The sequence below is a fragment of the Octodon degus genome, unplaced genomic scaffold, assembly GCF_000260255.1.
Source record: "Octodon degus isolate 3935 unplaced genomic scaffold, OctDeg1.0 scaffold00074, whole genome shotgun sequence".
Classification (NCBI taxonomy): domain Eukaryota; kingdom Metazoa; phylum Chordata; class Mammalia; order Rodentia; family Octodontidae; genus Octodon; species Octodon degus.
The window spans coordinates 505,252-515,842 of record NW_004524650.1 but is presented as its reverse complement, the minus strand read 5'-3'; the positions used below and the strand labels follow the sequence as shown (position 1 = coordinate 515,842).

Here is a 10,591-nt window from a genome sequence, read left to right as displayed (position 1 = left end):
TGTATTCAAAATGGTTAGAATAGATATATAGTTACATTCTCTTAATGAATAGAGGGATTTGTTCTAATAGTGTTTGTAAATAGGATATCATGTCCACATCTTGTACAGCAATTATCTACTAGGAAGAATGTATGCAATGTATAATTATTGAAACTGTCCTACCAATTTGGTTTGAAACTGTCTCATTGCTATTTGTTTCTCAAAAATTTATGGGAAAAAAACTCCCATTAGATGATTTATTTGCTGTGTGACAGGACAGAAGGATTATATCTAATAATGATGGAAATAAATGTGGAGATTTCTCAAAAGTGCAGGATTCCCCTCCTGGGGATTTTTCCAGAACAACTGAAAACATCATACCATAGCACAAAAAATACACAAATAAATAAATAAATTTATTTATTTATAAATAAATATGTGCACCCATGTTTATAACATCACACTTTGTTATAGTTAAACGTTGGAAACAACCCAAATGACCATCAACTGAGGAATGGATAAAAATTATGTAGTATTTTTAACAATGGAGTATTTCTCAGCTATTAAAAAAGATAAACTCGAGTCTTTCATAGGTAAAAGGATGCAACTACAGACCATACTCACAAGTGAAATAAATCAGACCCTCATGTGTAATCAAAGTATCATCTTGCTAATGTAAGAACCTGAAAGCATAAATAAAATTTGAAAATTCCAATAGATAATCTGTGTCTCAGGTGTTCTTCTCTTGTTGCTGCAACAAATATCAGATACTCCAAATGAAGGAAGGAAAGGTTTATTTAGCTCACAATTAATGAAGGTTTCTGTCCATACTCAGCTGGCTCCAAGGCAGAGTGGCACATGGCAGAGAGCAACCTTTTATGGTGATGTCAAAGAGCAAGAGAGAAAAGGGAAGAGTAGCAGCAACAATGACAACAGAGAAGAAGCCTGTTTCTCTTAAGGTGCCTTCAGGTTCTCCATCCCAGGCTGGGGGAAGTACTCGCATCCATAATCTCAGTGGATCATGAGTTAAACACAAACTCCAGAAGATGCCCTATGACTGATACACAAACCATAACACTGTGCAAAGGAAAGAAATTTTCAAAGGGAAGGGACAACTCAGGAGGGAAAAAAGAAAAGAAAAAAGGAAGAGGAAAGGAAATATATATGTATACACAGAGGATAACATGGATAATTGTACTCCTGATTTGTTGGTCTTTTAAAAGGAGAGTTAATACTTAAGTTTTCTCTCTTTCCTTTTTAATTTTTTGACCAATTTTGCATGCTCATATCTGGTAATCTGAACAGCTAACTTGAAGACAACAATACGCAGTACAACAACCGTCATTGAATTCCTATCATTTTGTTTAGTGAAATTCTGTATCATTTCTAATGGGATTTTTCACTATTTTTTATTCTCTCTTAAAATATTAATTAGAGACCATATGAGTAACATACAACAACCACTGTCAGGTTTGATTTATTTTGTGTAGTGAAATTCTTTATCATTTCCAATGAAGTTTCTTTTTTTACCATTCTGTATTCTCTTTTTAAAAATTATAAAAATTAAATGATGTTCTTGTAGTCTTTCCTTGCCTTAAAAGTGGATATTCTAATAAAAAGCTTCTATTTTCAGTAAATCTGCAGTTTAAAGATGGTTACTTTGACAACCCTCTGCAGGATAAACACATTCTTGTAACCACATTTTCTTTATTCTCTGATCCTCTCTTGTGGGTTCAACACAGAAATTATTCTCTTCTCATCCATATTCTTCAAATGGAAACTGAAATCCCCTTTCCTAATGCCCAGGCATTCAGGTCTTATTACCACATAATTGTGCATCTTTTTTCCTGTCCAGTACAAAAGCCTATCCTCCCACTCCAGTAACTGATGGCTTTGATTACCTTAGTCTCCCAAAACCACAGCACTACCAGTGGTGATGTGGAGGGGTTGGAGTCATAGCTCTCGGTTTAGAGCACTTGATTCTGTTACATCACTAACCAGATTGGAATTAGAATTGAGACAAGTTACTTAATTCTTCCAAACAAGTGTTTTGGGTTATGAAATGAAAGTACTAATGTCATGAAACTCAGGAAGAATTGAGAAAAAAAATTTTCAAGTGCCTAGCCCTAATAAGTGCTCATTTACATTGTTTTACTAAAATAATATTGGCAGTACTTTATATTTACTTATCAGCCCTTCAGAAAGCCCTGTGTGCTCCCTATAGACTTTGGTCAAAGCTCTTCCCTTATACTCACCACATTTTCGTTGGTCTAACCTTTGTGTATACCTGTTTTAATATTTAAGCAATTTGGCACGATAACACAGCACCTCTTAGAGTGTTTGGCATCAGAAGCCATCCAGCTGAGATAATGGATTCAGAAGAAAAATATCTGGCCTTTGATCAAGAGGAATGAACTATTGCCACAAAGACAAAGGGCTCAAAAATGGTGGTCTCTATCTATTTCTCTTTAATTCATTAGTCTGCCTGTGCCCAAACCATGTAGATCCTGCCGATTGACAGTGGCCTAATGTAAACATATCCACTGCTAGCCCCAGTTACGACTGCTGTTCTGGACTGGGTCTTCATCCACTCAGCACCAGATAAGCCACACGTACCGCATGCCTTGGTGAATGTACTCTGGTCAACACTTATCAGGAACCACGACCAGCAGTACTTTGTATTTACTGTATAAGTACAATGAAATATTGCCAGTATTGTTGCAGGACTTTACTAACTTTACTATCCTATATAAAAAAATAATATGAAGGGACAAATTAGCATATTAATAAACCATGCTGATGACATCATATCAATTAGGATTGATGAGTAAGTGGCAGATATTCTTGATACTTTGATAAGAAACACACTCCCTAGAGGGAGAGATAAACTTTATGACTATATGGAGCCTACCACATTCAGGATGTTCTTTAGGGTACACTGGCCGGAGGCATGCTAGGATACCTCCTGCACTATTGAGGGCTAATTAAGACATTTCACAAAAGCTACAACTAGGATGTTCCATATTAAAAGGTCCTTCTGATAATGATTACATTTATTGTGTAGCCATGACATACAGCAAACACATACTCATAAATATAAGAATGTTAAAACAGAAAAATGCAAAAGGTCCACCTCTTTTAGAAGTAAAAAGATTTGTACTGAGAGACACTGATCAACCCATTCAAGTAACTCAGATACTGTAATATTCACAGCAGCAGGATAGCAATTTATGTTTTTAAAAGGGTAGAAAAGCTTAAAAGTAGATTTTAGCATCAACTCAGCCATATCTAGATCACCAGTACTGGCTGCATGACCTTGAACAAGTTACTCTGGCTCTTTGATCTCTAGTTCTCTTGTCTATGTATAATGGTACATATCTATGGACTTCATGCAGACTATAATAAGTTGATACACATGATACAGGTAACATTAGCTATTACTTCTTAAAACATCGAGCATACCTCCAATTTTGAAGCAAAGGAATAAGGGAAAATCCTAGAGAAGGGTTGTAAACATTTCTATCAAATTCATTTTAGTGAATGAAATGAGAAGGATTAAGTATTACTTTAACCAAAGAAAAGATAAAAAGTTAGCCTTAAGTATAATGCATAAAAAAGTAAAACTAGCATCTAAAAATATAGCCATAAATAGGGAAGAAGAGCCCAACCAAAAAAATGAAGGTGACAGGAGTGAGATGAATAATTTTTTATTAATTTTATTGAGAAACAAATAGTAATGAGACAATTTCAAAACTGATTAGTAAGACAGTTTCAATAATTAATACATGGCATATTGTTGTCTTTGTCGTGGTTATTCATAGTACAAGATGCAGAGATGATGTCCTGTCCAAATACTATTAGTACAAATCTTTCTTCTCATTGAATTAAGAGAAAGTACCTGTATATCTATCTTAACTATTTTGTATATACAGGTACAAAATGGTCCTACATGTGTATCCTCTTTTTTGTTTAGTTTTGTCACAGATGGATATGCTGATACCTGTGAACTAAGCAACTGCACTGAAGATAGCAATGTGCAATACTAGAGGCATGCCTGGAATGCCTGTCATTCTGGTCTTCTAAATAAGTACTGCTTCTCATGTCATACCAATTACTGCTATACTGCCTCTCAAGTAAGTGTTTGCTTAAAACAAAAGGGTAATAAATGAAAACAGACAAGAAAAAAAAGTCATACCACTGTCCTGCTACAATGCTATATATGGTTAGATTTCTAAATATCTGTGTAAAAATATGAAATTGTTTATTCCTACTTTTTATTTTTTTTAAATTTCTTTTCTTTTTTTCCTTCACATTATGTTGGGAGTTAAAGTTTAACATATAAATACTTGATGGAAAATACCTGTTTCATGCTATGTCTAAGATGTTTGATATTCAGACAGATAGTGAGTTAAGCTCAAATGTCTATGTTATAGGGTATCATTAAGGTTCCCTTTGGTAGGGTTAACAACTTAAGTTTGCAGACCAAAAATAAGAGAAAAAGAAGGGCTGCAATGACAGTCAACATTTTGGCCCTAGCCTTTCAAGGTCAGTGAGGACTCAGGACACAGGAAAACTTGTACTGTTACATCATGTAACTCAATTGTGTCCCAAATTTTCTGATCAAGGAGATGATGGGGCCACAAAGGAAAGTGATCCATGATGTACAGTGTGTGTAAGGAGAGTCACATAGAGAGAAAAACATTCTCTCAGGCTTTCACTGAGAGAAAATTGGTCAAGCAATGGCCATGACTCATCCATGTGGCTGACACTAACAAAGGATCTATAAACTGTGGTACAGGGTTTCAGGGTAAATCCTGAGGGGATTTGACTGACCTTGTCACATACAAAATTTGCATGTTGTATAGCTCTTGCTTTATCTTGGTCTTAACCATCCAGCAGAAAAGTATAAAAATGAGGTATAATAAAAAATTAATTAATTAATTAATCAAAAAACAAGGTATAAAAAGTAAAGCCATATTAATATGCTGTGCTATAAAAGGCTCAAGTCAACAATTTCTGTCCTTGCCAGCCCTATGGATAACCTACTACTATTATGGACTACTGGACTATATTGGATTATTTTGTTGAATTCACAAACCTACATATTTAAATGGCAGTGAGAGGAATAATTGTATAGAACAGGCAGAAAGAAGAGGATCTTAAAGTTTAGAGGAGAAAAAACAAGTTAGAGACCCTGAGGAGGCCAGACATGTATTTCCATGGCAGATTGGGTATGTGGTAATGCATAAACACCAAGGCCCCTTCAGAGCAAACCAAACAGTTGATGGGAAAAAAGAAAACTCAAATAGTCCAGGGTTGGGGGAATTCTAATTTAGAAGAGCAATTGAGCCTTTCTGTTCCTGCTCCTGCAACTGTCTGCACTCTGGTAAAAGCATACAAATAGGGGAAGGTGATTAACAAAGGCAAGAGTTAATTGAAATCATTGAAGAAATAACTGCAAAAATAATTGGCAAAAGCACATCCATATGATCAAGAACTCAGTGGGAACAAAACCAAACCCATGCTATTAAAATCCCAAACACATTCAGTCAATAAATGTCACCTCTCTTATGTTATATGTTTAATGTTTCCCACTAGTGCAGAGTTCAACAAAGACAACCTGTCCAAGGTTGGTGGGGCAGCTTTAAATGTGCATAGAAACTGCAGAATTGATTGACATAATCCAGAAAACAGCATCAAGACCTGAGCCTACCGGGATTAACTGACAATGTTGGTCTCTAACACTGTCTAAACATAGACCCCCAGTTGGTGTTTGCATTTCAACAGTGTGTGCAGCTTTGTGCTTGTTTACTTCCCCCAGACTTCATCTGGAAGGTGTAATGCTAGGAGTTCCCATTTCACATGATGGCTATAAAAATTAACTGAGTACATATGTGTGAAGTGTTTACATCAACCCTGAGTACAAGGTAAACCCCATACAAGTGCCCACAAGGGAAGTCCTTGTAGGGGATACCCATTCCCTTTCAAACTCACTACTTAGATCCATGTCATGAATTCTTCATTATGAAATAAAGTAAAGCTGAAAGATTTAAATTATTTTATTTTAAAGGTTTTTTTAATGTTTTATTACTTATAAAAATAGATAAAGGGAGAGGAAGCAAGACACTGAGCTATCAAAGCTGTTCTCAGAGGTGGTCAGAAGGTGATCATAAATACCTTTCTTATAAATATTCACACTCACATTCCCTCCCTTTCCCTCTCCCTCTCCCTCTCCCTCTCCATTTCTCTTTCTTTCCCCCTTTCTCTCTCTCCCACTTACCACATTCCCAATAAGTCTGTTATAAAGATTTCAATACCTCCCTACAAAAGACTCAAATATGCACTAGTCCTTCAAGGGCTAAAGTACATTAACTACAGCTGAGTGTTGGGTTTTTGTTTGTTTTTATATAATCAGTTTATGAAAGAGACAGGCATGGAAAACCATCAGTTTGTAATTTTCAGCAAAATTCTGAACAATAAATGAAGGTATCATGCCAGAAATCTCTTCTCTTGATACAGCAGAGACTCCCAGAGGCATTTTTTCAAAATAACAGGAACTGCATAAGCAGAATATTGTCTGAAAATTGATAGAGATAGTGGTCCCTGAAATGGTGGCTCACTGGGGAAACCCCACAGCCACACTTTCTACCCAGACAAACACACACCCCAGGGACAAAGCTCTGTGATACTTCCTGCTTCGTTGAGGCTGTGGCTAGACATGTGATATTTCAGTAAAAGAGTTTTCCCACCAACAAATACCCTCCCTAAAGGCCATGAAGCAGAGAAATTACTTTATCTAGTTATTTATAACATCAAAAAGTAAAAACATCAAATATTGCTTTTTTGGCCTAAGGCAGTCTCAATCTTTCCTTCTCTAACATGGCAATTATCTCAGAATAGTTCTCTTTTAGTTACTTGTAAGATTATTAAATAATTTCTCAGGATCTAGCCTTAGAGCAAAAATTCATTTAAATATTTATTTCCTGAAGGCTTGAAATCAATGTAGACAAAGGCCAATTACAGAGCTCTATCTAGGGGAGACAGGAGCCAGAGTTTTTGCCTGGGTTTGAATTGAATACATGAATCATGATTTTATAATTGCAAGGAAATTGCTGCTGTTTCATCAGTGCATGACTGTTTGTTAGGGATGAGCATAATGTGGCAATAGGAGTGGCCCTTATAGGTCAGCAATCATTTCATTGCATCCCTTTAATTGAACTGACCATGCCCCATGAGTCTGAGCCATCCCAGAACAAAGCTTCAGTGCCTTCCTGTTTACAAACCCTCCTATAATTTCTTCCAGTTTCTTTCATTCTGCAGTTCCACTAGTGCTGCCTCTACCTCCTCTCTGATCTTCTGGCTCCCTTTTGCCTTCGTCCACTGGGCCTAACTCCTCTTAAGGCTGTGGGATTGATGCCCCCACTGACCTTCAGCAAACACCCATGATATCAATTCCTGTCTCTTTGTGCTGTCTTCCTACAGCAGGTTACCTATCGTGACTTAACAAGATAGAAGTTTGACTTGAATGAAAGATCCATTTCAAACCTACTTCTGGTGAATTATCTATGATCCCCACCTTAAAGGATAAAAGATGTCCTGAGTTTCAAGCTGCAGTCTGTAAGTGACAGATAGTATGGGTCTCTCTGTTCAGAAGGTCTGAAGCAATGTGAGGGGTCAAGACCAAAACTTTAGTATGTATGTATGTATGTATGTATGTATGCATGTGTGTGTGTGTATATCTATTGATCTGTTTGGAATGAACCTAGGGCCTTTGAATTAGCTATGACCCTAGTCTGATTGATTGATTCACTGATGAGTGAGTGATTGATAAGAGACAAGATCTCACGAAGAACTGTGTTGCCTAGGCTGGGTTTTCATTTGCAATCCTCCTACCTCAGTCTCCCAGCACCAGCATTCACAGCCATACCCAAGGCTTTCATCCTTTTGAAGTCCAAACTGCCAAGAAAACACAGTGCCCGATTTCAGGGTTAAGAACACCCAAACTCTGCCTACAACACCATCCCCAAAATGTCTCCCTTGAGGACCTTGGGAATATCTTTCTGATGACTACTTGGACCTGGGGGCTAGAAGACGTCAGCAACCTCCATCTGTTAGTGTTAAGGAAAACTCAGTTGACTTGCAGTGGATACAACAGTAGAGGCAGATGAGCTGCCTCACAGTCGGGCTGTGCTCAGATCCTATTCCCTGCAGCCTCACCCTGTTCCCTCCCACTCAAGTTTCTGATGCTGAGATCCAGGTGGAGAAAGAGTAGCTCAAAGCTGCCATCACACTCCCACCCAAGCGCAGTTGCCAGCCAGCAGGCAGGCTCAGCAGTTCCCATGGAGAAAAGAGCTTCTGTTTCACTGTTCAGTTTACTCAGACAAAGAGAAATCTCAAATGACTCTGATATGAGTAAGGAAGTAAAGTACAAACTGTTTGCAACAAACTGATCTTTCTGTAATTTGTCACATTACATATACTATATATCATAGTACATATGCGCATAATTTATTTTTTAAGCCATTCTACAGAATTTATGAGCTTTAAGATGTTTACAACTGGGACCAGGGAGATAGCTCAGTTTAATAAACACTTGCCTGGCAAGCACAAGGTCCTGTGTTCAATCACCGGTACCACCAAAAAAAAAGATGTTTACAACTTTCAAAGCTATAGACATGAAGTACTTACACTGCATAGATAATGAACAAAAGTTATCTGTGGAAAAAAAAAAAACAGGGAAGACATTGTAGAAACAGTTATAAAAGAAAAGCAAATTGAGAATGAAATAACATTTATAGGAGTTAAAAATCATTTATCTTTAACCATAACAAGACCCCTGCAAGCTCCCAGAACCTTGGCTTTCTTCTTCTTCTGTTCTGCTCGTGTTTCTTCTGATGTTCTTCCCTGGTCTGGACAGGAAGTTGTAAGTTTTCTTATGGAAACTCACTCTGCTCACATGTTCATTCAGAGAATTATTTTCTTTAGATTGCCCCCATGGTTTCAACTTTCCTTTATGTGGCTCATAGTTGAGGGGAGGAGGCAAACTTGGTTTGAGATCAAATACTGGTTTCATTTTTTTATGAGCAGAATATATTTATTGAGGGAAAGAAATCTCCTGTCTAAGAGAGGGACAGGAGGGGGTCCCGAGCAGGTGGTCCCCGAAATACTGGTTTCTTACTGGAGACAGGAGTCTGCATTCCCATGGCTGTCAGCTTGAATGGGGTAATAACAGTAGCAGCAGATTTTCCCTTAGTGGTCTTTCACATGGCTGTCCCAAGCACAGTCTGGCCTTTTGCCACATTCCCCGGCTTGGTGATGTGTGGAGATGTTCTGATTGGAATCTTGGTCAGTGAATGCTTATGCTCATGATCTTTAGTGGCAGCTGAAAACCTGAAGTTCATTTTCATTGCTGAGAGAATAGAATGCTTAACTGACCCTTTTAGACTCATAGCGCTCTGCGTGGCCGGGCCCTGGGCCAGGCCTTGTGAGCACTGCTGGAGAGGCTTCCTGCAGGCACGGGTATCATTGCCTCTTGCTCACTGCTGGCCTGCTTCTTCATTTCATGAAAGGAGTGATGTTCCTTTCTTCTCTTAATATTTTCATCAGTGGACTTCTTTTCCTTCAAATGAGCCTCATGGAGCTTCTTAAAGTCTTTTTCTAAGGAAACTGTGTGCTCATTTCCAAGGCTCTTGTCTGGTAGAGAAGCCATTTTTCCAGTAGTTCCAAAATCCCGGTTTTACTGGTCTTCTTGATTCTGTAGTTCAATGAGCTGACTCGGGCTTATCTCAGAATGATCCTGCTGGGAGCCAGATTTCCCAGGGACTGTCTTGTGCCTCCTCCTTGTTTTGAGGACTTGCTCCACTGGCTCCTTCGTGGCTTGGCCCCACTGTTAATCTGTACCTCAATCTCATCAGCAGACAATGCAGAAGCTTGACTTTCACCTTGTGAATCTGCCCCAGGTCTAGTCCCCTTGTCTGCAGATGGACAGTGGACTCATACATAGTAAGTGAACCCTCTAAGTCACTGGCTCCAGCTAAAGCTGTGACTGGCACATGTACTTTCGGTATGCTCTCAGCAAGTGGCACAAGCATCACAAATGCAAAAAAAAAAAAAAAAGAAGTTCTCCATCTTACGTTATCTATTTTTCCTTTTTTCAGGCAGAGTCTTTAATTTCCTGTGATGACTGATCCTGGTTTTCCTGGCCGTTCACAATTTGAGTGCTGAAAGTGTTGCTTGCATGAAAGGCCAAGATCCCTTCAAACCAGGATGGCTGATCCTCCTACTGGAGTTTACTGCAGCACAGAGTAACATATGACTTGCAAGGAATTTGGCTGACACATCCTATCAGTGAACCTACTCTCAGGCCATATCACCACCAATGCAAAGTGTTTCCTTATCCTTTTTCTTGTAGCAAAGGATTCCAATCAAGGGACAGGAGTCAACACCAAGTCAAAGCAAAACAAATCCTGGGGCTGGTGAGATGGCTCAGTGGTCTAAAGCACCTACTTAGAACAAGCTTAGCAGAGCACAGGGACCGCGGTTCAATCCCCCAGCACCACATGCCAGCCAGCCCCTCCCCCTGGTGGGCTGAGCTGGCCACACACACACACAT

General features: G+C 38.6%; 1 pseudogene; it reads right to left on the bottom strand.

Moving 5' to 3' along the window:
- Positions 1-8,787: 8,787 nt before the first annotated feature.
- On the bottom strand, positions 8,788-9,688 carry LOC101575065 (annotated as a pseudogene).
- Positions 9,689-10,591: the final 903 nt, after the last annotated feature.